The 22,377-nt window shown below is 37.2% G+C and overlaps 1 protein-coding gene across 6 annotated transcripts in view; it reads left to right on the forward strand.

The window, feature by feature from the left end:
• The window catches only part of LOC132834294 (D-glucuronyl C5-epimerase-like), a 100,950-nt gene that overhangs the window by 67,662 nt on the left and 10,911 nt on the right, over window positions 1–22,377 (forward strand). The window lies entirely within an intron of this gene.

Here is a 22,377-nt window from a genome sequence, read left to right on the forward strand (position 1 = left end):
TAAAGGATGTCTGGAGTGTCTTGAAGTATCAGAGTTTGGACCTGAAGAAGAAAGAACATGCAAATTGTTTTGCATCCGATTTAAGTAACTTTGAAGTACAGCAGGTTGTTGTAATATAGGAAAACCCAGCAGAAAATTTTTGTAACCTGTGAAATGATGTGCACATATGATCAATATCTTAATCATAAGGTTGGAATGTAACACTTCCAGGCACTTGACATTTTGATGGAATTTACAATTTGATTCGGAGGTGGAGAAAGTCTTTATCTAATGGAACACAAAATGATTGTTGGCATAAGTTCTTCATGCATGAAATCCTCCAACAAGATGTTTACACTTGAACAATTCAAATATTGTGATTAATATACTGGTAATATGCAAGGAAGGAAATATATTTTTCATTGCAGTAATGATCTCATTTTTTTGTGCAAGTTATTCTCTCTCACTTATGAATCAAATCATTTATCTAAATTTCCCCTTTCCCCTCCCCAATGATTTTTCTTTTTCCCTCCATTTTCTGAAGGTGTTAAGCCTTTGTTTGGCATAGTGCTACTGCTGCCATGTACCCTCCAGTATCTTGCCGAAATAGCCATTGTCCATGTATGATTCTTAGCAACAATTATCAGCAGGCTATTGTTTTTATTAGTGCCTCTGTAGGCTAGAATGATCTAGCCTTCATCTCGATCTCTCATTTACACTTCCAAGAAAGGTCTTTAGATTTGAAGAATAAAGAACAGGAATCATAACCTAATATTCACCGTTTAATCCGCAAGTACATAGACCAGCTATAATTGTTGCTTCTGCCCTGTCTGAGGTCAGTCAACTTGACTAATTGAAGATGAAACCTAGGAGTTCCTTGGCCTGAATAAATGGAGTAAGACAATTATTCTTCATAATATTCATTTTTCTCACAAGACTAATGTCTGCTCATCCATAAGTTCAGATAGCCCCCAATATCTGATTGGGGTTCCCTGATTGATCAGCTGTACTGAGCAGCTGAATAGGGTACCTGGTCAGACATGAATGGGTATACCTTTAAGTTTGCATGTTAGGTCCTGATAACTTCAGGGCATGAACTTTCTTTTACCTAGTGACCTGAAGTGGCAGCTACTATGGCTTCCCTGCCAGATGATCACATAAGGAAGAGGCACTCAAAGCAGAAAAACCTCAAACAGTTGAGTCTTTAAAACATTTATGAAGAGCAAATGTTCCAAATTTCTATGCCCTCAATGCAAGGCAGCCCTTCTGTCAGCAATGGCCTCTTTGCTGCACCATTATGGTCTTACCACCACCACAAACTATTCAGAATGAGTTTGAAGTCACCTAGCAGGTTTTAAGAGACCCAGGTATTAAAATAGCCATGACAATGTGTCTGGAACAGTAAGTGAGTTTCCAACTTGTCACTTCCGCCATCAGAGCTTTTATCTGACACCCAGATGTCTTTTCAGTTAATCAACCTCAGTGGAGACCTCTTTGTGTCTGAAGGGAAAAATATCAACCCAAGGTCTCAAACTTATTTCTTATCTCAGTGCATCATTGACTAGTATAAAATCTAGTCAAGAAACACAGAAATTAAGTTCAATTACATTTGGAACTGATGAAAGTCTTAATCCAAATGTGAACAAATCTGTATTTTCAATTTTCCGATGCCATCTGAACAGTATCTTCGCATTTTCTCTTATTCCAAAATGCATTTATTTGTTCCTATTCCCCAAAAGATTTTGTATACCTAAATTGTACTGCACTTTGTGACCTAGATGCTAAATCTAGTTTAATAGGACCCAGCAGGCCTGTGCAAAGTCTTGAAGTATGAAACTTAGCATTGGCAACAGAGCTTTTCCAGATTGTCTGTGATAAAATTGTAGGTTATATTTTACATTGATGAGCTTGATCACTTCCTGATAGAACTATGCAACAACTGAGAAAGAACAGATGGTCAATTTTTTGAAACAACATACTACTTACTACCAAGTAATAGATAATCTTGAAGTATCTCTATAAAGAAGATAAATGTAAAGAATGTTGAGATGATCCAAACCTTGCAGGCAAATGGCAAACTTGCTAGGGGTTTGAAGACTCCAGGACGTTTTAGGAAGCCATTTGCTTTTCTTATTAAGAAATTATTCTGCATTGATAAGCTAATGTATATGGGGCTGAGAGTGTAAAGCAGCTATATATTTAAGTCAAAATCAATCTGTACCAAGCAATTTCATGCCTACTAGAAATTGATGAGCAGGAGTACTCATTATAGCATAACTTGTTAAATAGTTTGGATTCAGAAAGAGGGATTCATTTTTGGCAAACATTTTTAAGGTCAGTACAAATTAGAAAACTGAGCTTCCTACAACATTTGGAAATTCCAAGAAGTTTCTAACTAATTCTCATTGTAAGACAACTGGAATCCTCTGTCAAGATGGAACTAGAAGAACACTATTTTTAAAAAAATAGATTAAATACTGTCAGAATATAATATTGAATTGTGTGGGAGGTATCAGTTCCTAAAACATTAAAGCTTAGTACACTATTTTTAATCTAAATTAATGACTTGGATACTGGACCTAACAGATACTTGTCAAAGTTGTTAACACCAGTTAGGTGAATAATCAGTAGAGACGGAGGATGCAGCCAAAGTTCTTAAAGGTTTAGACGTCTTTGTGCATAAAAATGGCAAATGAAATTTAACTATGGTAACTGCACAGTGAAGCTGTAGTGTTACATGTTGGTCAAAAATATCATTTGATTCTCTTTATAAGACACTTTGTGGGAGGAAAGCCTTGAAAGGAATGGACTCTGTCCTTTCATTCTCTAAGTAATGTGGCAAAGCAATTTTAGAAGGTATTGAAATGTTCAAATACATACCTTGAACTGTAGAATACAGATCTTTTTATAGGTTATATGAAAGTCTTGCAATACATGAGTTTGGCCATAATTAGAGAAAAGAGTTTGATTATGGTCACCATGTTGCCAAAGACATTATTTTGAAGAGTTACTAATACTGATCTCAAACATAAGGTTATGTTGTGAAGAAAATGTTGAAGCCCCAACTCTCGTCCTGAAAGTCAGTGCTTGAAGGAGGATAGGAATGCAGTTCTGAAAAGGAGGATATGGGGTGTGAGTTTATATAAAAAAAATTAAGTGAAGAGTGAACCTTTTTAACTGTGGGCTCATGAATCCGCATTCAAGTTGCACCTGCCACATATGTTGTTATATAACATGTCTGCACAGGTTGATTTAAAAATATCTTTTGAAAACGCATGAGTCGATATTATCAGTTTTTGGAATTGCCTTCTAGGCAAGGCAAATAAGACAAAAAAAATCCAGATGTTTACAATACAATTGGATGTAATTGGAGAACAGCCGAAGTACTAGAGGTCAGAAGGTCATGATGCTACATGCCATTTTCTCAGCCTAAAATCATCATCAGGAAACAACTGTTCAGAGTGATCAAGACAAATTAAATGTTATCTAGCCATCACTAAAATTAAAATGCAATATAGTTGTTTGGAAATTTGTGAGCAATTTTGGATGTTATTTCTAAGGATGGATTTGCTGACATTGAAAGAGGTCCAGAGGAGTTTACAAGAATGGTCCCAAGAATGAACAGCTTGTCTTTTAAGGAATGTTTGAGGTCTCTGGGTCTTTTCTTGATGGAGTTTAGAAGGATGAAGAGGGATCTCCTTAAAACTTAGAATACTGAGAGAATACTGTAAGAAATATAACAACTAATATGTGCACAGCAAATTCTCAAACAACCATCTGATTGTGATTAGCTGATCTGTTTTTAAGATATTGATCAAAGGGTTCAATTTGGCCAGGGCACTGAGGATTACTTCCCTTTTTTTTGTTTCAAAATAGTGTCAGGAGCTCCTTTACATCCATGCAGTCAGACAGATGGTTCTGAAGGACAGCAGCTACTTTGGTGGTGCAGCACTCCCTCCATACTGAACTGGAGTGTGAGCCTTGATATTTCTTTTGCTCAAGCCTTGGTCTGGGACTTAAACTGGGAACCAACAAAGTAAGAGTGCTACCAACTGAGCTATGGCTGGCACTTTGTCTCTGTTTTGTTTGAAGAGTTAAGAAGGCAGCTAGAATGCAAATATTTCATTGATCGCTGAGGTGCCCAAGCTATTTCAACCTGAGTTATGTATCAAACTCGTTTCTCCATTTATGTTCATTACTTTTCACCTTTTTATTAAAAGCAACAAGACTATTGTTTTTTTTGTGGTATATTGACATTGAAATATATTTCTCACAAATTATAGTCACAAAAATGGAAAACAAAAATATTTTGGAGGGATACAGGTAGCAATAATTTAATATTTTGAGGGAAATGCAATTTTTTCCTATTTGAAATGTACAGTTGTCTGTACTGATACTGATATCTTACAGTGTAAAGTTGCATGTGATCATTACACCGGTTTCAATGTAAACTGCTATGAAATAGGCATCAATGTATGTTTCGTTTCTATGACCAGTAATTCAGTTACTTGGATGTTTTGAGACAGCTAAATTGGGGGTGAAAATCTAATTAGTGAATTATTACTACTGATAGCTATTTTTACATTTCCTGCTTTTATGCCAGGAAAGAAAGAAAATCAATGTACTATGATTAATCTTGAGTTCTAAGAAATTGCCTATATGTAATCAGTTGAGTAATAATCATATTTATTTCTGCTTCAAACATAGAATTAACTGTTCAAACCTAAGCATTCGAATATATTTTTGTCATCTTATTTATATCAACCTGGGAAAGTCCTGTGATGTCATCCTGGGGCTGAGGTAATCTCCAGAAATCTATCATTATCTTCGTTTTGTGCAAGAATGACTACAGCTTGTGAAGTGATTCCTTTGATTACATTAAGTTTGGTTTTGCTAGACTTTGTGATGCCACACTCCGTCAAATGCTGCTTGTTTGACTGCAGGACTGTGTGTAAGGTCTTTTCTTCCAGTTAATGGTGGTGGAGAATGAAACATTCACAACTGGATGGCAAGAGTACAGAGCTTTGCTCTATTCTATTGCTTCTGCTATTTAGCATGTCTTGTAACTTCCATGTTTACATTTTTATTACATCATATGTGATTACTGGACAAGTGAGATCCCAGAATGAAATCTGGCCATTAAATCATGTTTTGCTTTGGTTTTAATGAAGTGATATCTAACTGCAACAAAAGCATATAGTATTGCAGGTTTGGTTTTAACAATAAAACTAAAGTTTATTAAGCATAAAAAACTAAGATGAAAGGAATAGACCAAAATTTTCTCATACAATATACCCTTTAAAGGTTTTGAAACATGGCAGAAATGGAATCCCATTATACCCAAAACAGTTCTTTACATCCCAAAAACACCCTTAATTGTCTCCAAAACACACCTTTATACAGTACTCACTACAGAAAAATCTTTTTATAATACCTTGATAGGCGTATGGCAAACTGAGTTGAAGTCACAATCTGGATAATCTGATAGCCTTTTCCTGGAACTTTCATACACTAGAGTTTAAATGTTCTTGGCTTCAAATAACCTCTTCAGAGCTTTATGAAAATACTCCTGATCTGGGACTTTTGCTAAACTCTTTACTCTCAGCTGATCTAGTTTTATTGTCTTTTTCCCATCTTAGGAACACTGCTAGATGCATCCATCTTAATCCAAGGATTTAGGCAGAACTGCCCCATACTGAAAATGAATAAAAATCACTTTTTTTTTTCCCAACCCCCAAGCTAACAAAAACCTTGATGCCTGAGAAATTTAAACTGTAACCCTCCTACTCTAAATACAAACCCATTAGTTCTGAGAGCCATTCCTTCAAGCTGTTTGAAAAGAAATCATAAAGGCTATAGAAATACCTCTAACTTAAAAATTAACTCCTCAGATACACTGAAAAACCCATCTATCAGTAGTTCAAAAGGCAACAATCCAAACATAAATGGTATCAAAAATATACAAAGATCACCCAGTCTACATCACATTGGAAACTCATTTTTATGAGAGTCTGGTACTTCTCCAACATACTATCCTATTCTCCTGATAATAAATGTGCAGTGAGGGATATGCCATGAAGTCACAGATTGTGGTAGAGATATGTTTCATGCGTGTCACATACAGAGGAATCTCTATTTCCGAATATTGGACTAGCTGGCAAGATCGCAAGGTTCAGATGCTCAGCTAAACACTTATTGAGCATTTGATTAACCGAGCGAAATACTGCCCGCCCGTGTCCTTTGGATAATCAAGGTTTCTCTACAAATGAAAATTTATTAAGTCTTACAGCAAACTTAAAGGATTATATCCAAGAAATGGGAAAGAATCTAATCCTACAAAATTTGCTTTAATCTATGTAGTTTTCAAGACCACTTCATTTGAATATGCTTACTCCAAGTCACATACATTCAATTTGAAAAGAAACAACACGAGACCATACTTGAAAATGTTAGTGTCATTCTAAACAAACTGAAATGTCACTGTGTTGATCATGTTTAAACTTTCTTTACTGGCTGCTACCACCCCAACACACATTCTCTTTCAGGTGACAGGTTCAAACTCTAAGAAGACATTGTGTTTTGCAATTAAATTTCTTTGAAATAATTTAATGATTTCATAACATAGGTTATATGGGAATTTTAACTCCTAGAGGGCCAGCCTACGTAATATAAGGAGCCATAATGATGAGGATTGGAGACCTGATTAATCAACTTTAATTGGGCCTTATTTACAGTTTGTCCGACACTTGTCCAGCCAAGACATATCCAAAGGGCTTTATAGCCCTTTGAGATTGGATAGCTTAGAGATTACTAGGCCAGCTATTGGATACATTGTTGGATTGGGGTTTGGAGGGTATGGCTGGGTTTGGGTGGGAAGTGGTGGGTGAAGTCTTTGACACATATTGTAGTGATTGTAACAAGGTCTGCCAGGTTGACTTCCTAGAATGTGAGTTCCCTGACGGAGATATTAATTGGTCCAATCAGGGACCCCTGGCTGACAGATAAAAACAGGAGTGTCTGACATCCTGATACTGAGAGCTGGATCTGAGGGAGCTGGGTCAGTGGTGAAGGGCTCTCCATTTGTGTCAGGGAGGGGACTGACTGAGCTGGCTGCTCCCCTCCAGTGTGTACTGATGCTGTTGGTTTCTGGTTATTTTGGAGGAAGCTTGATTCCTAAATTGGTTGAATTATATAGCCAGGAGAAAGTGAGGACTGCAGATGCTGGAGATTAGAGCTTAAAAATGTGTTGGTACAGTTTTAAGGTCTGAATTATATAGCCAGTTTCTTAACTGGTATTCCTTTTTATTGAGGGCTGACTTTTAAACTGGCTGATTTAAACAGTCAATGTGTTTCACGTGTAGCTCAGTTCTCATTTAGGGAATTGTTGTTTCATTAGTTACAACCTGTTACTCTTTTTCTCTTTTACTTTGAGAAAAGCAGTATGTTGATTTTGTATCAGGGCTTAGCCTTTACACTTTAGTTTTCTTTGTTTTTTGCATGTGTTTTCACTTTTTTGGTGTTTGGACTGAGCTCTTGTGAGAAAATACACCATTCCAGATGAGCTGTTCATGTATGGGTAGGCCTAGTCCTTTGTGTGAGTTGAGTATATTGACAATCTTAAAAGGCAATGGTCCAATCCAATGCTCTAAAGTATAAGACCAGGGAAAATTGAATAGTTGAGAGGAGATCTGCCATGTCCTAGCATATAAGAGACTGCTTGGAAAAAAATCTCTCTTAAAAGTCCCTTCTCGATCAGTAACCTGTAAAGCAGAAATTCCTAACCAGAAGAAAAGAAGACAGGAAGATCTGAAGACAAGAACCGAAAGTTGCCTGGTTTTGACATGAGAAGTGTTGTTTTTGTCAATCTTAATTGGCAGTTTTATTGGACTAGATTAGATTTTTAGATTAGATTAAATTAGTGTGGAAACAGGCCCAACACCCCAACAAGTCCACACCGACCCGCCGAAGCGCAACCCACCCAGACTTATTCCCCTACATTTACCCCTTCAGCTAACACTACGGGCAATTTAGCATGGCCAATTCACCTAACCTGCACATTTTTGGATTGTGGGAGGAAACCAGAGCACCCAGAGGAAACCCACATAGACTAGTATTATAGAAGGAGAGATAAGAGCTTAGAGAAAGAAATTGTAAATAGTGGTTTGTTAATTATTCTGTTATACTATAAGAAATAAAGTTGTTAATTTTACTTTACAGTCACTCACAGAACAGTACAGGCCCTTCGGCCCTCGATGTTGTGCTGGCCTTTTATCCTACTCTAAGATAAGACTAATCTACATACCCTTTGTCGTACTATCATCCGTGTGCCTATCCAAGAGTCACTTAAATGTCCTTAATGTCTTTGGCCACTCCAATTTTCACAGATTACAGGGGAACCTTGATTATCCGAACATGATGGGCAGGCACTATTTCCTTCGGGTAATCGATTATTTGGTTAATTATTTAAATGCCTTTCCTCTGGGGCTCAGAGCTTTTAAAGTCTGGTCCCTGTTCAGAGGTAAGGCAGCATCACACTGCGCGAGCTCACACACCCCCCCCCCCCCCCCACCCAAACCCTGTTCAACACCACCACTCCACACCACCTCCTGACCGCCCTGGTCCCTCTCCGGTGTAGCCGAACTGGACACCAACAACAAGGCTGCTGCAGCTGCCTTTGTGGGGTAAGTCTCCAAATAGCGCACACACATGCACACACACCTTTTTGACTGCAACATTTTGACAGGTTGCACGTTTGCACTGTACAGGACAATGTTGGAGAGATTATCTGGGGGGGTGGGGAAGGAGGTAGGAGGTTAGGACACACCCTTCTGTGGAACTCCAGGGAAAGTGTGGGGAGAGAGAGAGAGAGCGCGCAGGCAGTCAGTCATTTGGAGACAGTGCCTGTTTAATCCCTGTAAACAAAAGACATGTTCACTGGTGGATACACGTCTTTTTTGTGATGTTTCTGTTGAGACCTTGAGATTTCCTTTGGATAATCTGATATTCGGATAATCAAGGTTCCTCTGTACTGCACGGGATAAGTCTTTTTGTGTTGCTGGTTTTAAATTAAGTAGGAGAGCTTACCTCGTGTCGTAACACACTGTTGGCCCAGATTTCTTTGTGCAGCTCAGAGGAACACCCTTTCCCCTGCAAAAGTGGGAATTTGCCTATCTCGATTTCTGATTTAGAATGTTGATATCCATTCGATGATTGCTTGGGTGATATAAGGTTGGTTATAATTTCCTGTGCTGTCAATATCTTTTGATAACATTTTCCAAATTGTTGGAAAATAATTAACAGTATTTGTTAAGCTACCTGCTGATGGTGTCACATCATTTAGCTTTTCTCAAGCTTATTGTAAATTAACCAATTGTATTATTTTTCACTCCACAAAGGGTCCAACATATATAAGTGGAGGATATTTGTTGGGCATCTAACACACACATTTTACTTAAATCCTTACTAAGTTATCATGACTAAGTTCACTAATTTATTTAAGATGTATGGAGCTATCTAGTACTTTCTGATTGTTGTTCTACACTTAATTACAGAAAAGAAATTAAGGTTTTTTTCTTAGTGTATTTTTCCCTTAAAAAGACTAGAAAAAGCTAGCTCCTGTATTTAAATGATGTTGTTGCAAATCAAGATTAAGCATTAAGTTTTGGTATCTGGTGTTTTGTTGTCCAAAAGAAACTTAATGCTTAACTGTTGACATTCCCTCAAATCACTGATTTAGGAAAAAATGAAATTATCTGAACTGATGCTTTGTGAAGCAATTATACGTTGAGTTAAATAGCGTTATTTTGTTCCATTCTGTATTGAACAGCAATTATGCTAATTTTACCAGTAATTTGAAAGATGCTGATTATTCATAATCTTTGTTAACCAAGTGGGAACAAGAAAGTTCAGGACTGCTGTAAATTGTATGAGAGGACATTAATGGCCAGGAAAGAAAAATTGTTATTGAAAGTGTCACGCTAGTCCTAACATTCTTTAGGGATTGGGTTTCTGTGCAACATCTCAACCATCCTGCTTGTCTCTTGGTGACTGCTTTTCCTTCTAAGTTTAATTTTGTCGCTGACAGTGAACTTGACCATCCAATTAGTATCAGAGCTTACACTTGTTATAACCTTGTTGAGAAAGGTGGTGCAGCATTTAAGATCTCAGAATTCCCTTTTATTTGCAAGAGCACTGATTATATGAAGTACCATTTTCTCTGTTGAAATCGTCAACAATTTATCCACCTTAAAAAGAGTTTAGAAATACTGTATGCATGAAATTACCATGCTAAATGCAAAGTTTTTAATACTGTTGAGTCAGGTCTGACAATCAGTACATGAACACCTACAGGTATGTGAAATAGATTATTTCACCCCTCAGCCTACTCCTATATTCAGGTAGGAATATGGCTAAAATTGTTTGTGTTTTGAATTCCATATTTATGCCAGCTAATTACCATCTCTAATAAGAGTCAATCTAACCACTGCCTCTTGATATTCAATGGTGTTACATTAACTGAGTTCCCCATTGTCAATATCCTGGGGGTTTTCATTAACCAGAACCTCAGCTGGACTTGCCATAATACTTGCTACAAGAGCAGGTCAGCAGTTAGGAGAACTATGGAAAGTAAGTCACATCCTGACTCCCCAAAGCCTGTCCACCATTGACGAGGCTAAAATCAGAAGTGTGATGGAATACTCTCTACTTGCCTGAATGTGTGTAGCTCTGAAAGCACGCAAAAAGCTTGACACTATCCAGAACAAAACAGCCTGGTTTACTGACATCACACCCACAAGCATCCATTCCCTCCACTATCAATGTTTTGTAGCAACAGTGTACATTATCTACAAGATGCACTGCAGCAATTCACCAAAAGTCCTTAGACAGCACTTTCCAAACCCACTGCCACTTCCATCTCGAAGGTCAAAGGCAGTCGAAGTGTTGGAACACTACGAACTGCAAGTTCCTCTCCAAGCTACTCGCCAAGCTGACTTGGAAATGTATCTCTGTTCCTTCACTGTCACTGGGTCAAAAAGTTGGAAATCCCTCCTTAGGGCATTGTAAGTCTACCTACAGCACATGGACTGCAGTGATTCAAGAAGGCAGCTCACTGCCACCTTCTCAAAAAAACTAGTGATGGGCAATAAATGCTGGGCATTGAAACCCCTGTCCCATGAGTGAAGTTTCTTAAGAAAAACAATAAGTTATGATTCTTTATCTAAAACATATCTAATTACCTGTGCCTTTAAAAGTAATCAATGACCCCACTTTAATCACCTCTGGACAGAAAATCCCAAAATAGTAAAATGTTTTGAGAGCAGACATTTTTTCTCATCTGTGTTCTAAAAGGTTGACTCCTAATTTTAAAATAGTGCTCCCATTACTGGTCTGGCTCCCAAAAGGAAACCTCCTTCAATCACATTAAGAGCCTAAAAGGTCTTGACATATGTCACTCCGCACTCTTCTAAATTCTAGTGGCAACAAACCCAGTCTAACCAACTTTCTTTATCATTTTAAAATAAGTTACGATTGCCTAACCAGAGAACAGCATAATTTGCAGTCTTATCCAGTATCTTAACAGACTCAAAATGTGCATTACTTTGTTGTTGCAGTTATTCAATGAAGTTCGGTTTTATAAATTGTAAATAACTTAAAAATCAACAATTTAATTCATTTGGTTTTTTGGGTCTTGAGCACCTTCTCCTATGTCCTTACCCCAACCCCTACACACCAGGCTGTTACCACACATGACCCATTGTCAGCTACTCATAGTCCACATTAGCAGCTATCCATTCTCCCAGACTGACTTCTATTTATTACTTTGTCTGTCCAATTGATTTTCTCTCTTTTTTGGTTCTATCTCTACCTGTCATTTACTCCTCCCCTGCCCCTGCCCGTCACCATCCTATCTTCTGCATAAATACCAACCTTTTCCTGGCTACATTCAGTTCTGAAGAAAGGTCACTGAATCCAAGATGTTAACTTTGATTTCTGTCCACAGATGCTGCCTGACCCACTAAATTTTTCTAGCAATTTCTGTTTTTGTTGTCATTGGTAATACTGAATTGTACAAAATATAATGAGTGGGTTAGAAGACTAAGTACATTTTCAATTTGTCCTCTTTCAAAAGGTTTCTCATCAAATACTGTTATGTTCACCAAACGTGTGTTGTATGTAGAATCTACAAAACCTGTTCCTTACTGCTCAGCCGAATGATGTAGTTTTATTTCTACAGATGTACATTTAAATAGTTTTATGTGGTTATCACATTTGAAGATAAATGACTGCATTGACCATGGACTAGGATCCATTTATTATTCTTTTCACTGCTCAGAGTACTTGCCTTGAACTGTCTTATAGATAAATGGCAGTGGAGTCCTGTAATTTGAAAGTTGAAATACTTTACAACACAGTGCTGTGTTGAAAGCCAAAATTCACCAACTGAACAAAATAATTTAATGAGGATTTTTAGTACTGTACTGTATCCACATCCTGTTAAATGTTGTGAAGGAATTCATTCCTGAATCCTGAAGATAATCTGGTAAAAGCCCCTTTTATCTTGGTAGGTTTCCAAAATAGGTAAAACAATTAATAAACACACACATCTGTTTTAAATGTTCAGAGTGAAATTTTAAATGAACCTTTTTACATTGCATCTGAATTTGGAATTTGTGTGTGTATATATATGATGAGATGGAACATAACCTAGTTTTATAACTAATGTTATGCCTTGTCACACCCAAAGTATTAGAAAGGTCATGAATTTTATTGTGAATTAATGAACCAGCTTTTTTTTTTACCCTTGCATGGTATTTCCATGCTATTTTGGAGATTAAATTGAGTAGCTGCCAACCATTTATTCTTGTGAAAACCAAGTCAGAGGGATTGATATTGTGGTGGAGGAATTTGTTCGTGTAGTGCCACTTGGTTAATTTCTACGTTTATGTTCTGATTAAAAACCATTCTTGCATTAAAGTTGGAAACACCTCTCAGTATGATTATTGACTTTCCATTGCTTCACAGTCTCTGCTTTAATGGTAAAGATCTCAAAATGTATGCCCCGTTACAATGACATGATTGTGTTGCATTTTCTAAGAAACTGGCTTACAAGTGCATTAAGAAAAGTAAATCCTTGTCGCAATTAACTTGCAGTTTTAGTGCTGAAGGAGTGTATTAATAAGTTGTTTTCTACAAGACAGCTTGTCATAATTCTTGACAAAAGTATTTTTTTTCTTGGAGTGACACAAGCAAATAATTATTGCATAAACCAGTCCAGGTCCTGGACCTCTGACTGGTACAATGCCACACACAACAGTAACAACAGCTTGATTTTCTAGGGTGATTTTAGTGTAGGAAAATATCTTTGCACTTCAACAGTAGAATCAAAACAGAGGCGCACCAAAGTAAAGATAATGATACTGGATGGAGTGATCAGAAGCCTTGGCAAAGAGGTAGACAGCAGGGAAACAGGACCTTTGGCCCAACCTGACCATGCCGTCCAGATTTCCTAAATGGAACTAGTCCCGTTTGCCTGTATTTGGCTCATAATCCCTCTTAACCTTTATCTATCTGTTTACCTGTCCAAGATTTTTTAAGATGTTGTATTTGTACCACTTCCTCTGGCATATTCCATATACGTGCCACCCCGCATGGAAGAAGTTACCACTCAATCCCTTTTTAAATCTTTTGTTATCTCACCTTAAATCCATGCCCTTCATGATTTTATAAACCTCTGATCACCCGTCAGTCTCCTGTACTCCAGGGAAAAGAATTGCAGCCTATACAGTCTCATCTTTATAACTTAAACCATCCAATAACGACCTTGTAAATATTATTTTGCATTGTTTCCAGTTTAATAACATTCTTCCTATAGCAGGCCGACTAGAATTGTGCACAGTATTCCAAATGTGGCCTTCCTTTGTCTTGTACAGCTGTAGCATGACATCCCATCTTCTGTACTCAAAACGCTGATGGATGAAGGCAAGAGTGCCAAATTCCTGATGAAGGGCTTACGCCCAAAACATCGACTCTTCTGCTCCTTGGATGCTGCCTGACCTGCTGTGCTTTTCCAGTGCCATCCTTTTCAACCCTTCCTCACCACCTGTGACACAGCTGGGAAGAGAAGATATTTGTTTGAGAATGCTAGAGCATGAGATGAAGTTGGTTGCAGACAGAATTACCACTGTTGGAGAAAATGTGTGCATAAGAGAGCAGGGTCGAAGAATTTAAATTCTGGCAGGTTGTAAAACTCGAGGAGTTTGGAGACAGAGAGCAGGTTCAGGCTATGAAGAAATTTAAGCACAACAGTAAGGGACACTGGGGTCCAGGGATCATTTTGATTAGCAAGTATATGGTGCATTATGGGCTGATGTCCAAATACCAATATCCATGGAGCATGAAGACAGGGAAACCAACCAGGAGAGAATGATAATAGTTGAATCTGGTGATAGCAAAGGCGTAGATGAGAATGTTAGCAGCTAAGATGTACACAACCAATATGAACATAGGTAGTCTTTGATGAAGAATATAGAGTTAGCATATTTTGACAGTTTTCATGAGGGATGGTGTTCTGCTGTCAGTGGCAGAGTGAGGAGAAGGATCCAAAGTCTAGCTGAGCTGGAATAAGAATCAAATGGAACAAAAATGATTTATTGGTAATTTCATTGAACTGGTAAACCAAAGATCTGGGTGAAATGATGTGACCATGCTGGTTCATATCCCATGAAACTGGTTAAGTTTGAATTCCATTCATTAATCTGGACTATTAAACTAGTCTCTGTAATATTGACTATGATAGGTTGTCGTAAAGACCCAAATGGTTCACTGAAGTCCTTTTTAGGAAACCATTCTTACCTGATCTGTCCTCTGAAATAGCCTAACAAGCCCTAACAAGTTCAAGGGGAGTTGGGGGATGAGCAACAAATTTTAGCTTTACAGCAAAACTTGCATAATGTAAAAGAATGAAGAAAAATTCCAGCCCATTGTCATTAGTCTGAACCACAATCTAGCCAACTTATTTAACTGGCCATCCTGTTGTGAACTAGGGCATCACAAAAATTTGATCATTTTTGACCTTTTTTTTTCAGAGGAATGCTCTAATTGTACTATTGCAATTATTGAATTATGATAATTTTGATTCTCTAAAAGGTCTCCAATAGAAATCCTAGGCATCCAAACTCTTAGTCTCTTTTCTACTTTAGTTGAATTGTTGAAATCTAATTTAGAACTTATGCTTCATTGCATGTAATTCTATTGAATTTGTTTTATAATTTTGAGTACATGGACCTGAAAGAGCTTGATTTATACAATAAAACAATTAAAACAAATGGTTCTGACTTGGTTCTCACAAATGAGGAGAACATCAAAGCAATTTACAGTTCAGTACTATTCAAGCAAGTTCAATAAATGGCCTCCTCAAATTTATTTTCTGAAGGAACAAAAAGAAGAATATAATTGTTTTTGCCTGTATGTTCTTAATACTATGTTTAAACAGAAGTCTGCAGATTAACATGCTGTGCCTTTATAGACCTTCATGTAAAAATGTTATTAGAGAAGTTGCAGAGGAGATTTACCAGGATGTTGCCTGGATTGGAGGGCTTGACTAATGAAGAAATGTCATGTGAGCGCGTGCTTTTCACACAGAAGGAAGAGAGATGACTTGAAAGAGATGTACAAGGTAGGCATAGAAGAGTAGATAACCAAAGACTTTTCCCCAGAGCAGAAATGGCTGTCACAAGGGTTCATAGTTTTAAGGTGATTGGAGGAAGGTATAGGGGAGATGTCAGAGGTAGGTTCTTTATACTGAGAGTAGTGGGTGCATAGAATGTACTGCCAGTGGTGGTGGTAGAGTCAGAGACATTAGGCACGTTTAAAAGCTTCCAGATCTTAGATCTTGGACCAAATGCAGGCAGGTGGGACTAGTTTATTTTGGGAAACTTGGTTGTTATGAACAAGTTGGACTGAAGAGTCTGTCTGTACGACTCTGTATAACTGAAAAATATTATTTTGTCGCTGTTAATTCTGTCTGATGTGCTGCAAAAAACCGTAGTTCCCTTTTGATTTGGTCGTCAGCATTTTGAGTTCAGTTGCTAATCAAATATTGGTACATTTATCAGGGAGTACTTGGCAATTTCAAGCATGGAAGCTGCCCTTTTGTTTACTGTACCTCATCACCTTAGTCACACTGTATACCGTAGGTGTGCATATCCAGTCTACACCTAGATATAGAGGGAGGGAAAGGATAAAGAAACCTCAAAGCATGTAGGTGGCAAGGTGTCCATTCATTGTAAATATATTTCTCATTTCTGTGTGTATTATATATGTGTTCACGTTTGTCATAGCTCTGAGAGTGAATGTGATTTCAGCTGCACTGCATCACATTTAATCCTTTATCCATTGCATCTGCTGCTTCCATTAAAGATGAAACCAAATGCTGGAACACCAGTTAAGGGCAGCGAAGTTAACACATATTGCAGAGGAGTATTTTACAGGATAAGCCTTGTTGGACCTGAAGGAAACATTCTGACAGCTCCTAGCCTACAAGTAGTGTCATTAAAAACGTCCCTAATCCGGCTGGTCTTGTCTCATTTATAAGCGGGTTTACTCAAGGTCAGAGAAATCTACAGAAGGTACTAGACATTTTTTTTAATCAACCTGTTCAGCGATGTAATTACACACCTCTAGAGCAGGTAGGACGTGAACCTAAGCTGCCTTGTTCAAAGTTGAGGACACTATTCCTATTGTGCCACAAGAACCATCACAAAGTATTAAATTAATACTTCTTAAAACTATCACCTAGTCATGGTGGTATGCTTGTAGGTCACTAAGAAAAGTAAGAACAGAAATTGTGCATCTGCTGGCCACAGTCTTCCATTTGCCCTCAAGTATAAGATGATAGCAAGTGACTGTAGGACTGCAAATGTTCCACCTTTCTTAAGAAATAGAGAAGCAGGATAATCCTGACAATTGCATTCTGTTTTACGTTGCTGGTAAGCACACCTTTTAGAAATAATACAGATAAAATTAACAACCATTTGAACGTAAAATATTTTCTTTGCTCTTAGTCCAAGGGAAACTCATGTTCAACTAAGTTGTTTTTTTTTAAATGAGCAGTTACGACCCACTGGGGTAGCACACCATAAATCGAGCCCTGCTATTTGCAGAGTCTGGGCTGGCTAGCCACAAATACCCTCAGGATCTCCTAAACAAAACACCCAAGGCCAACAGATTCAGTTATAGGGTAATTTCTCTCCAACCTAGCTGCACAAACCAGAACTGCACTTCCTTTGAAAGTTTCCAGTGATTTATGCCAATTCCTATCTGCCTTTATTAAACTTAGCTCTGGACAGATTTTATTCATCCCTCCCGACCTAATTCAGCTGTTTTCTTTCCTGGGATGTGTTGTGATCCCAGCTATTCCTGAATAAGCCAAATCCCAGTTTGAAATCTGATTAATTTCTTTTTACTAAGTAAGGTGGTCTTCGTTGAAACACAAGCATGCAGTACTGTAGATCTGGTTTTATCAACAAAACAGAAGTTGGTTATGGAAAAGATAAAATACAATAAGGAGAAAGTGAGGACTGCAGATGCTGGAGATTAGAGTTGAGAATGTGGTGCTGGAAAAGCATAGCAGGTCAAGCAGCATCCGAGGAACAGGAGAATCAATGGTTTGGGCACAAGCTCTTCACCAAGAAATGATGAAGGGCTTATGCCTGGAACATCGATTCTCCTGCTCCTTGACTGCTGCCTGACCAGTTGTGCTTTTCCAGCACCATACTCAAATAAAATACAATAAACCAAGCTACTTACATATAACAAAAATGTTGAATATTATCCCAACAGCATACCGTTATAGTATTCAAACACCAGAAAGATTTCCTATGCTAGCACATCTGCAGCTTTGACTTAACTGTTGCTTTCAATTTCAGGTTTTAAGGATGAGGCTATCAAATCCTCAAACATTTACACAACTGAGTACAGACCTTTTCAGCTTTACATAACCCTTTTAATGTTTTAATCAACAATTCTGGTCTGAAACCTTTAAACTAAAAGTCCTTAAATAAAGGTGATAAATTACCCAATTTTTCAGAACTTGCATCTTTCTGTGGGAGAAACTGTTTCATACATTTAGCCTTAACCAGGATAATTGCAAACTGAAACCTAAAGGTTTCCAAGTTAGGGATGTTTTAGCTAAGCAGAAAAAAAAATCAATTCCTGATCCTTCAAAAGGAAAGCAGGCTAACACTATTGAATGTTTATTCTGTCTAGTCTCCCAGTGCAAACAAATTTCCATCACCACTTCGAGATGGCTCTCCTATTACTGACTTTTTAAAAAAAAATAACATCAAGGCTCCAGAAATACTGACAAATTAATTATTAAACCCCCTCATAACCACAGACCAAAGCCCACATGCCACTAGTTCAAAGTCCAAATTCTTAAATAATTATATTTTTAAAATTATCCATATTATATCACAGGGGAGACAGTTATGATTACCCCCAATTTGGAGGCACACCTGATAATTGGCAATTTCTAACCTACGAAAACCGAAAAGGTCTTTGCAATTGCCCTCTTTGTCTGAGCTGTCAAAAAATTGATGAAAATCTGCTATTTCTATTTAGCTTTTAATAGGATTTCTTGCTCTCCATTAACATATTTTGATTCAGTTCTTCTAACGTTTAACAACAAATTACTAGGTTGGATAAAAAAAGCAGAGCTTGTGGTATGAATAAACATTACTTGTTTAAAGCATGAATTTACTAAATTAATGCAGTTGCATGTTTGTTAGTCAGATCACAAATTAGTGTGATTATTTGTATAGTATTTGTTTGCAGGCTTAAATGACTGCTTCCAAAATTTCGCACAGTGACTTTCCATTTTTTTTCTTGGGAAAAAAATCCTTCATTTTGTTTAAACCAGATCTCAAGCATTTCCTATCAAAATATTACTTTGTAGTTGAGTTAGTGTTGCATAGTGTCTAATACATCCATAAGCTCTGATTAGTAAAACACTTTAAATATTTATAGTAAAGCACTTTACAACATTTACAAAATATTTATTCTAATGATGCAGCGTGGATTTACAGTATGGTCTACAAATTGTATTGTCCTAATTATTGTATATATTGCCTTGGCATGTTTTAGTTATTCCATGGTAGAGGATGAGTTAGTTTGTCAAACAAATGTTACTTTAAATCACTTGACTATTAACTGCCCATGACATTCAGCAACAGTGTATAGGAAGCCCATTGCAGTGCGACTTTGGAAAGTTAAGATTTAAATAACGATTTACTCTTTTTTTTACATGCTTGGGATCCCCATACTTTGTGAATTCATAGTATATTGAGCCGTGTTACAATGACCTTTCACTGTGGTCAGAAAGGCCTCAAAGCTGCAATAAAGGAACTCTGCTGGATCTTTGCTGTGGTAGTTCCATGTCTTTGAAACCTTCTTTTGTTAAATGTCATTGCTCTAGACCATTTGTTTTATAGAATGAAGGACTTTTAAAGATTTTTTTAAAACAAATTTTAAGATTTGTTGACAGAAAATTATGATAATCATTGGAATCTTTTAAACAGATTCATTAAAGTCAGTTGCTTGTAGAAATTAACTCCCCATCCAGTACTAAATCAAGAACAAATTGGAAATCATTATTGACATAACACTGTCAGTAAACATAATGTTAGTTACACAGACATGCTAAATATTTGAATCTAGTCAGTCAAGTAGGATTAACATAATTTTGAAGTAATCAGCACAAAAACACATTTAATTACAGTCCAATAAAGTTATATAAATGTTCAGCATGCAATTGCAGCATTTTTTTCAAAATTTCCTCACAGAATGTGAGCATTGCTGACTGTGCCAACCGGTCCCTAGTTGCCCTTGAGAAAATGATGGCCCATATGCTGTAGGTACACCAACAATGCTATTAAGGAGGGAGATTCAAAATTTTGACCCATTGACCCTGAAGGAACAGGAATACATTTCTAAGTCAGGATGGTGCATAGCTTAGAGGTGCAGATGGTGGTGTTCCCATATATCTGCTGCCCATGTCCCTGTAGATGGTAGTGATCATAGCTTTGGAAGATGTCTACAGATCTTTGGTTAATTTCTAAGGTGCATCTTGTAAATGGCACTCACTGCTGTTACTGAGTTTCCGTGATGGAGAGAGTGGATGTGGTGTCAAGTTTAAGTGTTGTTGGAGCTGCACTCATCCAAGCAAGTGAGGAGTATTACATCACACCCTTGACTTGCGATTTGTAAATGGTGGACAAGCTTTCGAGAGTTATGAGGTGAGTTACTTACTGCTATATTCCAAGCCACTGGGCTGCTGTCCAGTGTATTTATAAGGCTAGTCCAATTCAATTTCTGTTCAATGGTAATCCCTAGGATGTTGATAGTTAGGAATTTATTGTAATAGCTGTGGATCATAAACTAGTATTTATTTTACAGTTAGTATAGAACTGCAAAACTGTTTTTCTAAATGGTGAACAAGTAATCAATGTATCATGAAAGCAAGCATAAAGGTGGACAAATGGCTTTGCAAAGCAATGCATGTTTAATGTTTGTGAAGTCAAACATGTAGTAGGCTTGAGCCATGTGGAAGTTTTCCTTTACCCTGTATAACTTGCTCTTGATACTGCTTTTTCATTCACTCACGTTGACTAATATGATGTCATTTTCATATTTTAAAATTTTGCATGGAGGTAGTTAGTATGTGTGCATATTAAGGCCTAAATTTTGTTTGGCTGAAGGTTTGTAAAGGCATTCCACATTCATGGTAGATGTATATTGTTTGATTCTACAAATCCAGAGTTAGGCTCCTGAAATTTGGACATTCAATCCAAATAAGTACTTTGCATCTGATAGTGAATGTCACCACTTCTTGACTCCTCTGTATTTGTTAGAATACAGTTGTAATTTATTCATTGGAGCAGAACCATTTATCATGAATAATTGTTTGCTGTATATACGATAGAACACAATTTTTTCTTAGTCAATCTGTTTTATCAAAATGGTCTGACAAACAATATTGAGCTTGGAATTAGTGTTTCCAAATGTATCTACTGATTTTAGGCCCAATGGTATACTATTGAAAATTTAGATCCTGTTTATTAATATAAGTACAGTTGAAAGAACAATTCAGAATTCATTACATAAGCTTAAAGTTAATTTGACATGTTCTGCCAAGAAGTATTTAATTACAGATGTTTTGTTGTAGTTGTTGCCATCAGGAGCATGCAATCAGTGTGCTCACCTTTTTATTGGTAACATGCTTAAACTGAAATGAGGAGAGGTTTCTTCACTCTAGTGGTGAAGCTTTGGATTTCTGTACTGCAAAGGACTGTGGAAGCTCACTCATTATTTCTATGTCTAAGACAAAGATGAATATATTTCTAGTTAATAATGATATGAAGTGATATGGGAATAATATGAGGTAGATGATCAGCTATGATCAAAATAACAGAGCAGGCTTGAGGGGTTGAGTGGATAACTCTGGCCTTTATGTTCTTTATATATATATATTCCTCTACTTTTGTATCTAACATCTGCAGTGAATAATAGCTGAAGAATAGCTGGGCTTTAATTCTGCTTGTATGTCAAAAGAAATTCGATTTGGGTAGCTACTGTTTTAACAAATTTTCTGGATAATATATGTTAAATTATTCTAGCTGTTTGAAATCTAGCTGTTTTGAATTACTGTTTGAAATCCACCTGTATTATCTATACTAATCTTTAACTTCAGTTTGCCAAATCTGTGGTTGGCAGCAGTCTGATGTTCTGGAAGCTTTATATTTTATCATTTTTATGGACTTGAGTTTGAAAGATTGAGAATGCTTGAACTGATATTTAAGAAATCCACGAAAAGACATTGGAACTTTTTTTTAAACAAGGCATTTCTTGGTAGTCACCAGTTTCATATGACTACTTTTTTTTACTGGAGATCACCTGCCTGGATTTATGACTGTTGGTCTCTAGTTTCTGCTTTGGAGACTGTTTGCTTGCTGTATTTGAAGGAAAGCATGCTGAAAGAGAGGTTTCTGGAAAAGATCCCTCGCTCTGGGTACAGTATGGTACCTGGAGCCCAGGTCCAGCTGCTGTCACATGAGAAACCTCTGGAAGCGTGCATTGAGGTATCATGATCAACTGCTTTTTCTTCCCTTGTTGGTATTAGCTTCAGCAAGCTAGGAGGCCTTCAGTTCTTCAACTCAAGTAGTTATTCTTGATGTGTGATACAGAATTACCAACAGGGAGTAACGATGTAGTCAACCTCTGTCCTCTTCCAATGTCCATATGTGCAGTTCAGCACATAATTTTGTTTAGACACTCTTAGCTAGAGCCTGGGATAACTTTGTTCAGAATATGCAAGGAAGCAGTCATTGTAAATCTCCTCCT

Source organism: Hemiscyllium ocellatum, chromosome 39, assembly GCF_020745735.1.
Source record: "Hemiscyllium ocellatum isolate sHemOce1 chromosome 39, sHemOce1.pat.X.cur, whole genome shotgun sequence".
NCBI classification, from domain to species: Eukaryota; Metazoa; Chordata; class Chondrichthyes; order Orectolobiformes; family Hemiscylliidae; genus Hemiscyllium; species Hemiscyllium ocellatum.